The following is a 19,094-nucleotide window of genomic DNA, read 5'->3' as shown; positions in this document are numbered from 1 at the left end:
GACCTGGCCCGTTTCTCCTTCCCCAGCTGCTGACCTCCCTCGCCGCTCGGTCCCCATTCCTGCCTGGCCCCTTCCCTCCCTGTAGCCCCCGGGGGTGGGCCAGGAGAATGGCCCCGCTCGCTGCCACATCGCTCAGGGTGCTGCAGGGAGGGAAGAGGCCAGGCAGGAATGGGGACCGAGCGGCGTCGGCAGGAGCAGCAGCAGCAGCGCCCAGAGCGACGGTGCAGCGAGCAGGGCCATTCTCTCAGCCCGCGCCCAGGGGCTGCAGGGAGGGAAGGGGCCAGGCCACCTGAATCAACTACAGGTACAGTAATTCTGTACTCTGTATTATCTGACATTTTCGTTAATCTGACCATCTCTCGGTCCTGTTTAGGTTGGATAATTGGGACTCTACTGTAGATCTAAAAATTCTGAAGGACTAAGTTTGTGAACGATCTTTAATGGTCCTTGTATGTGGCTATCTTGGAAGGCCCTGATATTGCTCTGTGGTAGGAAAGAAGCAAGTGTTTAACTGCCTCTGGCTGTCTCATAGTTTTGTGGAAGTGGGGCATTGTTTCTCAAAGCTAAAGACATTGTAAGAGCTATTAGACATTCATAGAAAGTATAACGTGATTGGAAATCAGTATGATTATCATGTGCTCTGTGAGGAAACCAGATTATTCCCGTGTTCTTCCCTTGCCACAAACACAGGGTTTGATCATGGGAGGTGTTGAACTCCTCCTGGTAAATGCTTAGTTCTGTCAAGGTACCAGGACCAGAGTTATGGGATCAAAGCCAAAGGTTCTGGCATTACACCTGCATGTTTCCAGTATACTTTATATGACTCTCTTCATGGCATAACAATTAAACAGGTTGAACCTGTCTAGTATGGCACACCCTCTGGTCCAGCAACATCCATGATCCAGCATGATTTTCATTAGACAGATGCCCACTTATCATGGATGTGGCCAAGTTTCCTGCAGTCCCATAAAGTTTGTTTACAGCCACCAGTCCTGGCTCTTAGTGTTCTGTGCTGTTATTTAGCTCTAATTTATTATCCCTAAATGACTTCTAAGAGCCCAGTCAGCAGTGGAAGTGTTGATAATGCTGCTAGACTATATTAATCCCCTGTGGTTCGACAAATTCTCTGGTTCAGCATTGCTCAGGTCCCAAGGGTGCTGGACTAGAGAAGTTCAACCTCTGCATACATTTGCTTTTGCCCTGAGGCAATGTTTTCCCATGATGTTCAGTGCTACAAACTGCACGTCCAAGGAATTGTTTGAAAGCAAGGCTTCATATATTTTGTAAATTGTTTGACTTTGGAATTGTAGAAATGTATGGACTGTTTATGACAAATCTTAGATTTTCTGCCTAGTTTTAAATCACTTCTCAGTTGCTTTATTTGCCTGTTGTTTATATTCACAGCAAAAGGCTAGTATCAGATATGCCAAAGACCATCCTGCTTACAGTACTGTCTTAACAAAAGTGCTTCTGAAGAGCTAGGGCAATAGCCAATCCCAAATGTTTAATCTCTTGGAAAGGCACCTTGCAAGGCTTGAGGTTTTAGCACTTTACAATAGCTATATTGGGTCTGAGCAGAGGTATATCTAAGCCCAGTATTCTGTCTCCAGGTGCACCAGAGGGAATGAACAGAATAGGTAATCATCATGTGATCCACCCCCTGTTGCCCATTCCCAGCTTCTGACAGAGGCTAGGGACCCCATTCTACCCATGCTGGCTAATAGATATTGATGGACCTAACCTCCATGAATTTATCTTGTTCTTTTTTGAACCCTGATATAGTTTCGGACTTCACAACATCCTCTGCCAAGGAATTCCACAGGTTGACTGTGCATTGTGCACTGTCCACAAGTTTGTTGATCTCCCTCATAAAATACTAGTAGCTTGCTGAGGCATGATTTCCCTTTACAAAAACCTTGTTGACTTTTCCTCAACAAATTACGTTAATCTATGTGTCTGACAATTCTGTTCTTAACTGTAGTTTCAACCAGTTTGCCTGGTATTGAAGTTGGGCTTACTGGCCTGTAATTGCTAGGATAACTTCTAGAGCCCTTTTAAAAAAATTGGCATCACATTAGATATCCTCCAGTCCTGAGGTCAGCAACCTTTTCAAAACAAAGAGCCAAACTACATCAAAATTCAGAACAAGGGGTCAACAAAGAGCCGTATAAGAATGCCCATTTGCATGAATGAAAATATACAACTTAATATTATTGATAATTGACATGATGATTAATAATAGCATAAATAAAACATTGTACTCACAGACTTTACCTAATGCAACTTCTGCTGCTGCATCTTTTCACACATTTCTTTGAAGTTTACATCATAACTGGTCAAATTCAGGTTCATGCACACATTCAAGCAACATGAGTTTTTGAAATTTTAGATTTTTCATTTTAATTTAAAAAGTTGCATGTATTTTGGGAATGACAAAAGAGCAATATTTGGTTCCACATTGAGCCATATTTGGCTCGAGAGCCATAGGTTGCAGACCCCTGCTCCAGTCACTACGGAACCTAATTTAAAGTATAAGTTACAAACCACAGTTAGTAATTCGTCAATTTCACATGTGAGTTCTTTCAGAACTCTTGGGTGAATACCATCTTGTTCTGGTGACATCTTACTGTTTAGTTTATCGGTTTGTTCCAAAACCTTCTCTAATGACAATAATAAACTTGGCTCCATTTAGTAAAAGTAGCTGGAATTATCTGTAAACATGGGGCAATTCATTTTCCTGGAGACTGGCAAAAAGCAGAGGGTTCATATTTAGCATTCATCAAGGGCTTCTTCATTCTTAAATCATTTGCTTCTTAGAAGAATATTGAAACAGAAGGTCTGAGGCTGAGTACCCAGATCACTGAAGAGGTGCTCAGATATGATACTTAAAATAACCAGTGGGAGCATACAGTGTGCTGTCTGATTTCCAAGTTGTGTGGTGGTTGTCTGATAATTATGTTTCAGAATCCCCTGTGAAGCTAAGATGGTTCCCTTAATTCAAGCAATTTCATAATTAACCATATGTGATGTGGCATAACACATGCAATTAAAAATCATAGTGAGAGCTACAAGATTTTGTTTAAAGTTCAACTCCATCAAAGCAAACATTTCTAACTGTATTTGATAAAACTTAAATGCCAGATCCTCAATTGGTATAAACTGGGATAGCTTTCTCTAACTTCAGTGGAGTTCATTGTGCCAAGTTACAGCAGCTGTGGATCTGGCTCCTAATTTCCACAGCATTGAAACCTCTTTAGAGAAGGGGTAGTAGATCTTGAAAGTGTCTGGAGCTCCACAAAGGTTTATTCCTTAGATCACAGCACTTCAAAGGGACCAGTTCTTATATAATTCAAGAAAAACAATCTGCTGTGATTTACTCTTTGTAATTTTTAGATGTAGTGATTAAATTAGCCTTTTCACTCATTACACTGCACTTCTGCATCCATTGTAAAATAGAAAGTTTCTAAATCATACTTCACAAGCAGAGCCTCAGGAAGGAAACATCTTAATTCATCTTCTTCGTTCAGGTCCCCTTTATATTGGGGGGAAATGTATATCTCATTTATTCTTTGAAAAGAATACAGTGTTTCCTTTTACTTTTGCAAGCAGCTCATGAGTAAATGAAATGGAAATGCTCTTCAGATAGACATTGGGCCCTGTTTCAACACTCCATCTTTATTTAGCAAAGCATTTCAGCAGGTGCTCAAATGTGCTGCTGAACTGGGGCAGTAGGGTGAAATTCTTCAAGAATACAATTTCACACTGAAATTTGCTGGACTCAGCTCTTGCATGGCAGCATCTGTGATCCAATTCCCTCCTGCCATCTGAAAAGTAGGTTTGTTAGAGTTTGTGCAGAAATGGTGACACTTGGCTTGGAAATATTTAATAAAGGTCATACTGACTGTGAGTTAAAAGGCAGAGGACAGGCATTCTGGAAAACAAGTGAGCATAAGACAGCATTGTCCTGGACAATGTAAATCTTTGAAATCTAGGAGTTTTTTTTTTTAAAGTTAACCGTATTACAGTGCACGCCACAAATGAATAAATAACATTTTGTAAAATGGGTTGCCAGTCTTTTGACTGAGTAAATGCTCTTTTTTTTTTTTCAATGACACTCAATTGTTGAGAAGTAGGGAGAGGGGATACTTTCTCATTATGTACAAACATTAAAAAAACTCTTGCCTTTCTATTTTTGGGCAACTCTATATCCAGCAAGGGTGATGGTGGAAAGTTGAAATTTCTCATAGAACTGTCCTTATTTGAAGAAAAAGTGATTTTGTATGTTTGAATGAAAGTTGGACTTGTTCTGACAGAATTATGGCCATTTGAAAATAGCATATGCCAAATGCACAGAAACATTTTACATAAGGCTTTTTGTTAATCTTGTATGAAGTGCATCTAGAGAAGGCTGTGTTGCACCTACAGGTTTGCAGGAGAGGGTTTTCCTACTGACAGCCACCTAAAATAGGTTGATCCAGAGCATTCCAGTGGAATCTAGCCAACAAACTAACAGTAGTATATGAAAAGTGCCATAGTCTTGAACTATTTGGCTTGATACTATGATGCAGTAACAAATACTATACATACACCAGTGCAGTTCTGAATACATCTAATAGTGACTTAGATGCAATAATCAGTGTGGTACAAATAACAATCTACATTTTTTCATATATGCCTTTATGCTCCGTCACCCATAAAATTGCGTGTTTCGTATATATATGAAAATTTGTTCTTTGAAAAAAAAAAAGCCCAATCATTTTTAGAAAACTTGCCCTTCATCTCTCAGTACTAAAACTAACAGATAAAAAGTCAAGCTACTGCTTATCTGAAATATATAGGGCCTTCCAATGCAGTTCCCCCATTTAAAATGTTTAGAATCTCAAAAAAGCTCTAACTATCAGTCATTAAACCTCTGATCTTCTCAACAGTTTCGTGTAGCTGTTTTATAAATACACACCATAACAGATGGAAAATGCTGTGTTAAAGCCATGGCTGTTCCATTATTTTGAAAGGCACTGCCTTTGAAGTACCCTAGGTAGGCAAAATGTTGTTTGTCAAAGGTTCAGAAAAATCTCTAACCCACCAGAGTCCCATATGGCATAGCAGTTTGTTTGTTACACATGACTGTTTTTTTTTCCACAACAAAGGAAGGAGGGTTGTAGATAGGGATCAAGCAAGTGCTAGAGGGCCATTTTCTCTTCTCATTTATCCCAGTGCAAATCGAGTGTAACTCCATGATGTTACTCTGATTTTGCATCAATATTATTAAGAACAGAAGCTGGCCCAATTCCTTTTATTCCCAGAAATCCATTTACTCCATTTCTCTAACTCCCTTACTAGCGATGCTTCTTACCTTTAGCCAAAGAGAAAAGATAGCAGGTGAGATGCTGCCTAGGCATTCTCTATCCGTAATGTAAGGCTCAATCCTGTTTTCACTAAGGCTAGTGAGAGCAGGATCAGGGCCTGAACTGCCGTGAGACATGGGGCATTGTCAGAATTGACTTGGGATTCTCATCAGACCCAAATATAAAGCCATAACATCTCTGTTACAACTAGACTCATAGACTCATAGACTTTAAGGTCAGAAGGGACCATTATGATCATCAAGTCTGACCCCCTGCACAGTGCAGGCCACAGAATCTCACCCACCCCTCTTAGAATAATCCTCTCACCTATGTCTCAGATATTGAAGCCTTCAAATACTTTGAAGGCCCCAACATGCAGAGAGTCCTTCAGCTGTGATCTGTGCCCAATGCTACAGAGGAAGGCGAAAAACCTCCAGGGCCTCTGCCAATCTACCCTGGAGGAAAATTCCTTCCTGACCCCAAATATGGCGATCAGCTAAACCCTGAGCATGTGGGTAAGACTCACCAGCCAGACACCCAGAAAGTTCCCTATAATGAATGGTCAATTAGTTACCAAGATCATGTTATTTCATCCAACCATCCCCTTATCATAGAATCATAGAACTGGAAGAGACCTCAGAAGGTCGTCAAGTCCAGCCCTCCGCTCTAGGCAGGACCAATCCCATCTAAATCAACCCGGCCAGGGTTTTGTCAAGCTGAGACTTAAACACCTCTAGGGATGGAGACTCCACTACTTCCCTAGGTAACCCATTCCAATGCTTCACTACCCTCCTAGTAAAATAGTTTTTCCTAATATCCAATCTGGACCTCTCCCACCACAACTTGAGACCATTGCTCCTTGTTCTGCCATCTGTCACTACTGAGAACAGCCTCTCTCCATCCTCTTTGGAACCTCCCTTCAGGAAGTTGAAGGCTGCTATCAAGTCCCCCCTTACTCTTCGCTTCTGCAGACTAAACAGACCCAAGTCCCTCAGCCTCTCCTCGTAGGTCATATGCTCCAGACCCCTAATCATTTTGGTTGCCCTCCGCTGGACCCTCTCCAATGCATCCGCATCCTTTTTGTAGTGGGGGGCCCAGAACTGGACACAGTACTCCAGATGTGGCCTCACCAAAGCCGAATAAAGGGGAATAATGACATCTCTGGATCTGCTGGCAATGCTCCTCTTAATGCATCCTAATATGCCATTAGCCTTCTTGGCTACAAGGGCACACTGTTGACTCATATCTAGCTTCTCATCCACTGTAACCCCCAGGTCCTTTTCTGCAGAACTACTACTTAACTGGTTGGTCTCCAGCCTGTAACTATGCTTGTAACTAGTAACTAGTATCATAAGGGCTTCCAAACCTGGCTTTCATTTCTGCAGCATCTCTAGTCCTGACACCAGTTTTGTTAGGCCAGCTAAACCCTCACATATATATATTTGCTGTTTCCCTCAGGAAATCTGCTTGTAATTACTGGCTTGGGATACTCAATTTGAGACTGCAGTGGCCAGCTTCTCAGTAGTGTTGTGCACCCTCAGTTGCAGTTAAAGTCAACAGAAACTATAAGCACTTCTTATAAGGTGCTTAAAAATCAGGCCTAAGAGTCTCAACCTGGTCTTCTGAATTCAGAGCTATTTTTGACCATTTTGACCTACACTTAAGGCTACTTTGGCTTTGAAAGACAATTTAGATTCTTATGGAGAAACTACATTAGAAACACAAGCAAAATTTCTAGAAGCTGTATTTAGTTCCCAATGAGAATATTCTTTTGTTTAGAAAAACTCCTCTGTGGAAAGTTCATAGATTTTCTGTAGCGAAGCTACATAGGCTCCTGCACAGTCTCCAATCACCTTGGCATCTTTTGGTGGTGTTTTGATGAAGGGTGATACTCTCATGGGCAGAAAATTAGTCTTTGGAAAATATATGTGAAAGTTGTAACTGGATGTTATAACTGGAGAAGTGTCAGAACAGAAAATTAAACAGTTGCATATTACCAAGTAGACACTACTCAGAGCTATTTTGAATTTAATATTTGACTCTTTTCTTAAATAAATCTATCATTATTCCTATTAGGTGGTGAGTCAAATGTTTTTATTCCCAGGAAATGTTGCACCTTAATCATTTTATTCAATAACCCTGGGACAAGGAAGAATAATAAACAAAGTCTGAAAGAAAAAAGAGTAGCTATTTCTGAGGTCATTGAGCTCAAGTATTACCTGACCCTAGGCAAAGTAACCCAGGCTCATCACAGGAGATTAATCTCATTGAAATAAGATTTCTCCAGCCTTCAACTTGATGTTGCTGTATTATTCCATTCCAAGATGTATAATGTATTAAGCGGGGAGGGATGCGAGGGAGGGTGGGGAAATCTCATGTTTCATTTTGATGTAGTCTGGCCATTTTTCATTAGCTCAAGCTCAGAAACGGAAACCAAATGCTGGTGACAAATTGGAAAGGTTTGTGACAAAACTCTAATGAAGAACTACCATCAAATTCCTTTATTACAGATTTGTGGAGATCTGTTCCGTATTCAGATGGCAGTCTTCCAAACACTGTGCATGTGCTTAACTTTAAGGCTACATCTACATTGGCATGATCTTGCGCAAAAGTGGCCGCTCTTATGCAAAAACTTGCTGCCTGTCTACACTGGCTGCGAATTCTTGCACAAGTACACTGACATTCTAATGTATGAAATCAGGGCTTCTTGTGCAAGAACTCTGACGCTCCTGCTCAGGAATAAGCCCTTTTGCGCAACTGTTCTTGCACAAGAGGCCAGTGTAGACAGGCAACATGAATTTCTTGTGCAAGAAAGCCCTATGGTTAAAATGGCCATCAGAGCTTTCTTGCGCAAGAGAGAGTCTACACTGGCAAGGATGCTCTTGCGCAAAAGCACATCTCTTGCGCTAAAGCACATGGCAGTGTAGACGCTCTCTTGTGGAAGAGTTTTTGCACAAGAACTCTTCCACAAAAGAGTTATTGCGCAACAAGCTGCCAGTGTAGACGTAGCCCATGTGTATGAGTAAATACTCCTATTAAACTTCAACAGGCACTTTAAGATAAGCACATATATAAGTGTTTGCAATAATCGGGCCTTAAAATTTGGTTTCTTTCTTTTTTCTATGTATAGATGCTTCTGTTCCCTGCATTAACTCTTGAGTTTCTATCCTATAATATGTAGCCCAACCCATTCTGAGATCAGCTTCCAATGTCCTTTACCTCGTTTGCTTGATCTTCATAATGAAAGAAGTATAGAAGACATTTCAATCAGTCTTCATCTCCCTTCCTCACCTTCAGTTTTGCTAAGCCCCTGGGTACCATTCCCATTAAAAATACATTGATTGATGGGCAAAAGAGAAATATGTTTTGTTAAGAGCTGTTCTAGCATCATAATCTTGTGTTGTGGAACATGCATTGCTGCAGAATTGGTTATGCTGAAGCCAGCAAACTGTGTCTAAAACTATTATAGATTGAACCTCTCTAGTCCAGCACTCTCTCTGGTCTGGCAACATCTGTAGTGCAGCATAATTTTAGTTAGCTAGATGTCTACTTATCATAGATGTAGCCAAGGTTCCTGCAATCCCATAACGTTTGTTTATAGCCACTGGTCCTGGTTCTCAATGGTATGTGCTCTTAATTAGATCTAATTTATCCCCAAATGACTTCTAAGAGCCAGGTAAGCATCCATCTAAGAGCCAGGTGAAAATCCCCAATTATCACCTGTAATACCATTAACTCACAAACATCCCACTCTCCCTACCTTTAATATCAGCAATTCACAGACACTTACCTTCCTTCCTCCCCCTTCCCACCCCCCCGCATCCCCCTTCTGTTCTGCAATGTGATTTGTCCTTTTCATATTTGTTCATTTTTTTAAATTGTATCCTTTGGTATATATGGTTGTGACTACTTTCTTCCACTATTTGATCTGAGGAAGTGGGTCTGGCCCACGAAAGCTCATCATCTAATAAACCATCTTGTTAGTCTTTAAAGTGCTACATTGTCCTGCATTTTGCTTCAACTACCCCAGACTAACACGGCTACATTTCTATCACTAGGTAAGCAATAGAATTGACTTCCCGTGGTTTGACAAATTCTCTGGTTTGGCACTGGTCAGGTCCCGAGAGTGCCGGACTAGAAAGATTCAAACTGTAGAAAGCCCCCAGGTCTTAACGTTGCTTGTTATGTAGCTTCCTTTCCTATAAGCAGCTTCAGTCTTCTCCAGCCTCCCTGCACTAACAGTGAGTTTGGCCTCTGTTAGCCGGAGATGAAAGAAGTCACTTTTGGGATCTGCCTGATCGATCATGGTTGTGAACAGTAGAGTCTAGAATGACCCCCAAAGCCCTTTCAGCATCAGAATAACTGTCTGAAAATGTCCTCACATTCTAGTATGGGTTCACCTACAGTGCCTGACTTCAATGGGATATACATATTTGTTTAGGTGTTTTGCTGTAGAGGACTGGGCTTATATTAAGCATTCACTTTACTGAACTGGTACCCAGATCCCTTAGATACATATAGTCACAGGGACCCCTTTCCACAGAATCACTGTCTGAAACATGCATTGCTGAACATGCATTGCTGCAGAAGTGGTTATGCTGGAGCCAGCAAACTGTGTCTACAACTATTATAGATTGAACCTCTCTAGTCCAGCACTCTCTCTGATCTGGCAACATCTGTAGTACAGAATAATTTAATTAGCCAAATGTCCATTTATCATAGATGTAGCCAAGTTTCCTGCAGTCCCATAAAGTTTGTTTACAGCCACCAGTTCTGGTTCTCAATGGTATGTGCCCCACTCCACCCAGCACAGCCTAAATATGGACTCAGCTGGGAAGAAGGCAAAACCTTCTCTGCTGCAGGCTGAAAACTATGATACACTCTACCAACAGAAAACAGAAAAGTCCTATTTTCATCATCTTTGGGTCCCAGATAAGACCTGTCTCTTTGCCTAACACTCCCCAAAGAATTAGAGCAGAAGCAAATCCTATCACATGCTAATAATAGGTAACACCACAATTAAACCAAGAGTAGGCTGGGGAATTTGCCTGCCTTTTTGGACATCTTCTTGTAATACTTGCCCAGCAGTTAGATAAATGTTACACTATGCTCATTAGAGATGAAGACAGATTTGAGCTGTTACAATGCAATAACATGAAACTGAGGAAACAATCATTTAAAACACAAATAAAGGAATTAGCATGAGAATATTTGCATTCCGAGCAAGCCTTAGTCATTTGAAAAAAACATAAAATGGGCTCACGCCTGTGAAGAGCTTTTCCCGGGAGATACCGGGTCTCGGCTGCTATTGGAGTCAGTCATTTACTGTAAGGATGTTAAGTGTCTCAAGACGGGGTTCATCCTATGCAAACACAAGTCAGGAGATGGGCTTGTTTGTTTTTGTTTGGTTGTGAGGTTTCTGGTTGTTTTGTGTTTGTATCTTGCATTATTTCATTGTTTCCTATTTATGTGTATGATTGTCTTTGTTTATATGAATGTCATCCTTCCCATGCCACTGATTTTTGGATTACCTCTCTGCCTTTAGCGTTCTGTTCAAGGCCTCCCTCAAGCTTTTCCCTTAAAATGCAGCTCCCATCCCTCCCCAAGCCTTCCATTCCTATCAAACCTAGCTCTGTCTGCTCTGATCATTATAGCTGATTTCTGATTGTTTACATTGTCTGTGCCTTAAGTAGATTATCATAAGATTCTCTGGGAATAGACTTTTTCCTTATTCAGTGTTTGTGACATGCCAAGCCCTCTGCTCACAGACCATGAAGACAAATCAAAGGGGGAAAACTTTGCACCAGCTATGGTTACAAAGCTTCAGATGGGTGTGTCATGATTATGAGGGTTAGCCAGCAGCCTGGGGATTAAGGGGTTAACTACACCTAGCCAGGTGGAGTGACCAATAGGAATGTAGGTGGGACTTTTCAAACTGGGACAGAGGAATTTGGGTTTTTTTCTTTTCTCCCTTTTGTCTCTCTGAGAGTTCTCTGCAGCTACAGAGAGGGACAAGCATGTCTCTCTCTCTCCAAGACACCATTCTTCATTTTCTGTAAGTAGGGTAAAGTTTAGGTAGTTTCGTTAGGTTTTATTGTGTTATGGATTGGGTATGGGATCTGAGATCTGGCACTGCCTAAAAGATGTTTTGGCTTTTCTTTGTAACTAAGTTCTAGGCCCATGGAGTTTCTCCATGAGTATATTTTGTTACCTTCCTCTCTAGTCATTATACTTGCAACCAGAATATTGTTGTAATAATAAAAGTTCTTTCTTTTCTTTTATTAACCTGGCAGTGGTTAAGGGTGTGCCCTGATTTTTGTTTTAGGGGGAAGATTTCCCAAATGATCTTTCCCCTGGTTTCTTTAGCAACATTTGGGTGGTGGCAGCGGAAGTTTTATTCCCAAGATCTAGGGTTTTTAAGATCTTGGGGGAAGTTTTATACCAAAGCCTGGTAGATAAGGCTTTGGGGTACACTTGCTGGCCCCCACTTCTGCATTTATCATGCCAGAGTGGGGAAGGATCCATGACATGGTGGCATAGCGGTGGGATTATTTTGAGAACCCAGGATTTTTAAAAGGGCACAAGTTTTATTTTGAGTTGCAAGTTTTGCAGTTTTCCTTTTGTTTTTCTTTTGTTTTGGGCTGCCTCAGGGAGGGGCAGACCTTAAGCCAGACACAGACCTACCCAAACAGTTTGTTTTTTTCTAGCTTTCGGGACAACTGGATAGCTAGGCTAGTTAAGACAGGATGTCCAACTCCAGGACAGATTCATTCCCCAAGGAGAGAGCAGGAGCAATGTATAGCAGCGCTTCTCCCCCCTCACCAATGCCTTCTACATGGGAAGTTGCCTGTAAGATCGGCAGGCCTCTAACTGACAAGGAGATGGAGTTTTTCCTACAGCTGGAGGACAGGCGTGCACGAGAGGCCAAAAACAGGCGTGCACGAGAGGCCGAGGAGAAGCGTGCCCAGCAAGAACATCTGGAGAGGCTAGCAGCAATAAAAGCAGAAACAAAGGCAAAGCGTGCACAGCGTGAGGCCGAGGAGGAGCGCAACGAACGAGAATACCAGGCGAGGCTAGCAGCAGCACAGGCGGGGCTAGCAGCAGCACAGGCAAGGCTAGCAGCAGCACAGGCGAGACTAACGGAAACAAAGACTGAGACCAGGCGAATAGAAGTGAAAACACAGGAGAGGATTGCTAAAGCGAAGGCCCCATCAACTGACCATCTTGCTCCCATGAATGTTCCAGACCCTGTTCAATATCCCAGGAAACTCCAGGGAGTGGAAGAACATGGGGGTTCAGTGGAGAACCATGTGGGGATGGGGTGTGATTATGGCATGAATAGTAAGTATAATCAGGCAGATACCTTAACCCAGCCCCAGAACATGCATGAGAGTTGGGAAGGGGGTGAGTGTGAATCTGGGAAGTTGTCTGTGACTAGTCTGTCCTGGGAGCAAGGTAAAAGTTTCTCTGAGTGTTTGCCTGAGGGAGATAGTTGTGTGTCTGTGAGTGAGGCCTCTACACGTCTGCCTGGAGCCTCAGAGGAGAGGCTGGAGTCAGATTTTTGGGCAGATTTTTGGGCTCTCCCTGCCCTATTTCAGGAAAGTGTCTCTCTGGTGCAGTCTGGGGTGGCTGGCCAGAGTGAAAGTTTAGTTGGGGGAAAAGATCAAATTCTGGAGGGTGTTCAGTATGAGCAACCTCTGTGTGTGGAGCCTGGCAGTTTGGCTGCTGAGGAGGGAGGTATGCATGCGGGGGAAGGGTTTATTCCCAGTTCCTTGTCTACAGGAGGTGCCTGTCGGCCTGGATTGGCTGAGGAGAGTGCTGTGGGCCCAGATTTAGGTCTGGGAACAGCTGAAGCCCAGAAGGGGGAGGGAGAGGTCTCTGATCTCCCCCCAGAGGAGTCTGTGTGTTTTCCTGAGGGGGGGTTGTGTGAAAACCTGCCTGTTCAGGGGATAGAGGGATCACAGGAGGAGTTGGTGGTGGCTCAGCAGGGTGATGCTATTGTAGAGCCAGGGGAAGATGAGCTTTTGCTTGCAGAAAGTCATAAGGAAAAGGATCCTTATGGTGAGGCTGGCCAGCAGGTTGCTGTGCCTGAGGGGGGTAAAAGTGACTTGGGGATAGAAAGATCCTGTGAGGAGCAAAGGAATTCCATAGCCATTGTGAACAGGGGAGCCACACCCAGCCAGGCCTATGTCTTTGGAAGAGGGAGTTTTGAACGTAACCCCATAGGGCATGGGGCAGGGGCAAGACTTGTGTTTGCCCAAGAAGGTTGCAACTTTTTAAATGTAAAAAACCAGAATTGTCAATGTACACTTGGGGTGGATTTGTTCCTACTGCTTATGTTAACTTGCATAACCACTGTACTGCTGTTACTAAGAATGGTAACTATGTCCACTATGCATGATTTTGTACCAAAACCCTGGAAACTGTTACAAGATGTACCCAAGGACACACTGGATGTTCAAAAGCTTTGGGACCCTGGTATTTCACTGTTAATACTTGTAATTAGTGTTGAAGCTTCTCACCTGAGAAGGGACATTCCAAAATCGATATGCTGTATGGGAAGGGAAACTGAGGCACGGCAACATTTTGTGCAAAGGGACCCATGTAAGGTGTCTAATGAAAGCTTGTTCACTGTTGATTCTATGTATGAGACATGTGTACAGGTGTGATGTTTATATATGAAGGTTCTCATTAACAATCTTACTCTCGACATTTTCTTCCTTTCAGTAATGTATCTTTAGAGTTTAGATTCTAAAGGATTGGCCCAGCGTGATCTTGTGGGTAAAATCTAAAGTGAAAATTGGCTTGGTACTGTGGCTGAGTCCTTTGGACCAGGAGGATCTGTTTGGAGTTGGTGAGTGGGTTTTGGTAACCTCTCACCTGTGTGTGGAGGCCTAAGTCTGGTGATGGCACCGGGAAGCTGAAGTGTCTAAGGGGTTTTGCTGGTGAGGCTTCCGGCTGACCAGGAAGGCAGCTGAAGTGCTCGGTGTAATTTGAGGGGTGCCTGGGAAAGGACCCCAGTTGAGGGCGGTAAATAGCCCTGGTTTTAAGTAATTCGCCCTGAGCTGACACTCTCAGTGGTGCCAAGACCTGGCCTGGTGTATGATAGTGGTGTATTTTGCAAGAGGCACAGAACCTGGTCAATTGAACTTTAGATCAAGACCCCACGCTATTCTAAATTTGATTTTGAGACTGAGAGCTTGATTGGTTAATGAGGCATTTCTGGACCCAACTACTTAATATTCTCTGTATAGCGTAATGGTACTCCATGGATATGGAAGCCTTTGCTTACTTTTTATGTCTTCAAGTGTTTAGTCAAGTGTGCATAATGTATTTACTATGTTTTATCTTAGACCTACAGGAAGAAATCACAGTCAGTGTGGCCAGAGGCTGTCATGATTATGAGGGTTAGCCAGCAGCCTGGGGATTAAGGGGTTAACTACACCTAGCCAGGTGGAGTGACCAATAGGAATGTAGGTGGGACTTTTCAAACTGGGACAGAGGAATTTGGGTTTTTTTCTTTTCTCCCTTTTGTCTCTCTGAGAGTTCTCTGCAGCTACAGAGAGGGACAAGCATGTCTCTCTCTCTCCAAGACACCATTCTTCATTTTCTGTAAGTAGGGTAAAGTTTAGGTAGTTTCGTTAGGTTTTATTGTGTTATGGATTGGGTATGGGATCTGAGATCTGGCACTGCCTAAAAGATGTTTTGGCTTTTCTTTGTAACTAAGTTCTAGGCCCATGGAGTTTCTCCATGAGTATATTTTGTTACCTTCCTCTCTAGTCATTATACTTGCAACCAGAATATTGTTGTAATAATAAAAGTTCTTTCTTTTCTTTTATTAACCTGGCAATGGTTAAGGGTGTGCCCTGATTTTTGTTTTTGGGGGAAGATTTCCCAAATGATCTTTCCCCTGGTTTCTTTAGCAACATTTGGGTGGTGGCAGCGGAAGTTTTATTCCCAAGATCTAGGGTTTTTAAGATCTTGGGGGAAGTTTTATACCAAAGCCTGGTAGATAAGGCTTTGGGGTACACTTGCTGGCCCCCACTTCTGCATTTATCATGCCAGAGTGGGGAAGGAGCCATGACAAAAATGCAGCTCCCATCCCTCCCCAAGCCTTCCATTCCTATCAAACCTAGCTCTGTCTGCTCTGATCCTTATAGCTGATTTCTGATTGTTTACATTGTCTGTGCCTTAAGTAGATTATCATAAGATTCTCTGGGAATAGACTTTTTCCTTATTCAGTGTTTGTGACATGCCAAGCCCTCTGCTCACAGACCATGAAGACAAATCAAAGGGGGAAAAGTTTGCACCAGCTATGGTTACAAAGCTTCAGATGGGTGCAACAGTTCGGCTCCAGACTAGTTGCAGACACTAAGCTATCCTTTACGCATGATATATTTTGTGTTATTTTTATGTGGCACAACTGACTGCGGTCTCTGACAGTGACTTTTTGTCACTGGATTACTTTTGAGATGCTTAATCCATAAGAGATTCTGTGTAATTTGACATGTCTTAGAGGTAATAATGTTGTATTGATGTTCTACTAAGGTATTAACCCTGAGGTTCATGAGATATTACAAACAGCATTTATCATCTATCGTATTGCTGATATGTCTTCTCTTGCTTGGGGCTATCTTGACAAAGCAATGACTGATGCTTTGTACTTCTTGTGTCTACAATATTTATGTTGCTTTCATTTTCCATTTTTGTAGTTTCTCCACTGTTTCAGCTTTGTTGTTTCCCTCCCCACAGAATGGAGGATCTAGATACGAGATGTGACATGCCTTGTATAAGTAATACATTTTGTGAGGTTCGGATGACGATTTTCATCCCATTTCCTTGGAACTGCATCAGTGGAATTGCACTGATCTTCCAATGCTCCAGTTTTTATAACGTTTCCCTTCATGCTGCCTAACACAATGAAACAGTCAAAAATCAATGCTTTTTCTAAAGTACAACTTCATTTACTTTATACTTGACTAACATATAATTTCCCAAGTACTGTATGTTCAAGCCATCATTCCAATGTTGTAAATATTGAGTCCACTTTATTTTTAGGCTTGCTCAATAAAAATGAGCCTCAATTATTTGAATTCCGGGGAGGAGAGGAGAGCACATTGAATAAGTTTAGATAGTTCGCATTTTAGATGATCAGCGGAATTTTCAATGTACTAAAATAGACATTTGGACTAGTGACCCTCTTTTGTATAATAGGAAACTTTGTATAACTGAGCTCCAGAAAATTAAGGTGGAACTGTATATTCAGAGACCATGAAAATTGGGATAGAAGTTCTGTGTCAGATCTGTATCAGATAGGCAATTACAACACTCAGAACAATGCCTGGCAGAAAGCACTGCATTGCACTAAGTTTTAATATAGTTTAAATATAGAAGGGCAAATGCAATATGTTTTATGAATTGTGCCTTTCATGGTAAAGTGTGTCACAAATTACATAAACAGTGGAGACCACTGAAAAACAGCCACCTCTGGAAGGGTGCACAGCAGCAACCATCTTGTTGTACCTAACTGTAACAGGCCTGCCGACAGGGGGAGGCAAAGAGGGCAATTGCCCCAGGGCCTGGTGATTCAAAGGAACCTGGAGCTTCCGATCACTGCCGTCTTTACTAAGGCAGCAGCAGCAGCTGGAGCTATGGGCCTTTTAAATCGCCGCTGGAAGGCTTTTTAAATCGCAGCATAATCCCTGCAGCTCTAAGATCTGGTGGGGGCAGGGCACAACGCACTCCAGGCTGTCTCCCCTGGCCCCGCCCCATTCGCCTGGGATTCTGCCCCTTCAGGACTCTGCCCTTTTCACCCCCACCATCTTGCCCAGGCACCCAGGGAGGGAGACCGTTGGCTCCCCTGAACAATAATAGGAAAGATATTACACCAACACACTGATTTTTGTACAAAATCTTTCAAATGTTGACCATTGACTGCATTCAAAGTAGCTGCTAAAGGACTTGGAGAGAATCTTTCTGGCAATACAACCTTGGTAAAATACACTTTCACAGTTCTTTTCAATGCCAAGCTTCCTTGCAAACAACAAAGAAAACATGGTTATGTGGCTGTATTTGTGATATAAAAATGTGATGTAAATTCATATGTGAAATAGGAAGAGACCTTCAATTTCTGCTGAATTGCCAAAGCAGTAACCTTTGCCTCAAAATCTGGATATCCCATTCTAGCTTTTGGAACAACCTATTATTCTCCTGGAGGAAAAGTAACCATGGAGATAAATTGAAGCTGAATAGAAAGTTGGTTTGCGACATATTGGTCTGCAATACATCATCTTGGAAGAAAGATCCCAGGATGATAAGCCAGAGCTTGTGAATGCCCATAATTTCCTGCTTTTTTCTGAAACTTCTTAGAACCACAGATGTCTAGGACATTTGTCCATCCAGGAGTGAGGATACTATGACTGCTCTTTTATTTGATTAAGTATTTAAATATCTGTAAATTGTGTTTATAATTATTTATTTAGTCACCAGTTTTCATGACACTTGATAGAAGCAGATATTGTCCCTCCCCAAAAATGCATACAAACTAAATGAGACAACACACAGAAAATGGTGGCAGTGATCAAGGAAGAAGAAGGAAACAGAGGGATGAGGGAAACAACAAATATGATGTGAAATAAATGTTAGTGGTAGGAAATAAGGAAGGACTTCTCCTAACCCTAGCATTGAACCCACACCTGTCAGGGCCTTAAATGGCAACCTTAGCTGTTGTACTTCAGCAATTCATTCAACCACAGCTCCTGACCAACAGCCTTAATGCCTCAGTTTGCAGACCCAGGACCCATCTTTACTGGACAAACAGTATTCTCACTGGGTAGCTATGAAGACCTCCCTGGGAACAGGAAGGTGTCTGAGAAACAGAACATTGCTGCTATTTGCTCTCAATGCTTCAAACGCGCCTCCCTAAATTTCTGACCCAGTCACCTGGATTGAGTCTTCTGGATACTGACCCCTGTGAGAACTCTTGCCATTGTCCTGAACTGCTCTGACACTGACTGGCTACCTGAACATCCACACACGCTTGACTATTGCTCTAGATTGGCCCCACTTAGCCTGCCTCTACCAGTAAGCATTACAGGACTGGAGAGGAGAAGCAAATGGCACTAACACCGAGGTCAGATGGGCAAACATGACTAGAAAAGGCAGAAAGAAAGAATGCTTTGACCTAATGGAAGGACCTGACCTAGTGCCCTGTGGACTCAATGAAAAGACTCCGAATAGTCCCAATCAATGGTTTTCATATTGGAAATTACTCCTGGAAAAGGAGCCCCCATGAAATAGGTACAAAAATGCAATTAGTGAGGGAGACACTGGGCCTCATTTAAAGCTATTGTGAAGTCTATGGGCAGACCTTCCATTGATTTCAATAGGTGTTGGATCAGGCCCAAAGGGAACTAGCCAACCAGCAAGATAGAAGACAGAGGAGACAAAGAACTGAGATATAGGCAAGAGGAGAGTTGTGTCTGGTCTCGGAAGTCAAAACAAGAAGTTTAAACTCAGTATGGAAAGAACTTGAATACAGTGCAGTATATAAGAACAAGCCTACAACATACATGCATGCAGCACACATGAGAATACAGTATGCTCTCCTCTTCATACTTGTGTATGTATGGTCATTAAAAAAGACAAATCACATTGAGGGTTGTTGTTTTTTTTAACTTTTGAAGATTACCAGTAAATAAGCAAAATTACATGGATTTTCCTTGCTATAAATTAACACTTATTAGCTTT

General features: G+C 42.3%; 1 long non-coding RNA gene across 1 annotated transcript; it reads left to right on the top strand.

Moving 5' to 3' along the window:
* The first annotated feature begins 222 nt into the window (after nucleotides 1-222).
* On the top strand, nucleotides 223-15,183 carry LOC142829547 (uncharacterized). Its single transcript, XR_012904045.1, has 2 exons — nucleotides 223-9,021; nucleotides 9,404-15,183. It is a non-coding gene; the product is annotated as an uncharacterized LOC142829547 (long non-coding RNA).
* The last annotated feature ends 3,911 nt before the right edge of the window (nucleotides 15,184-19,094 follow it).

The sequence above is a fragment of the Pelodiscus sinensis genome, chromosome 5 (assembly GCF_049634645.1).
Source record: "Pelodiscus sinensis isolate JC-2024 chromosome 5, ASM4963464v1, whole genome shotgun sequence".
Lineage (NCBI taxonomy): Eukaryota > Metazoa > Chordata > Testudines > Trionychidae > Pelodiscus > Pelodiscus sinensis.
This window is presented reverse-complemented; position numbering and strand designations above follow the sequence as displayed.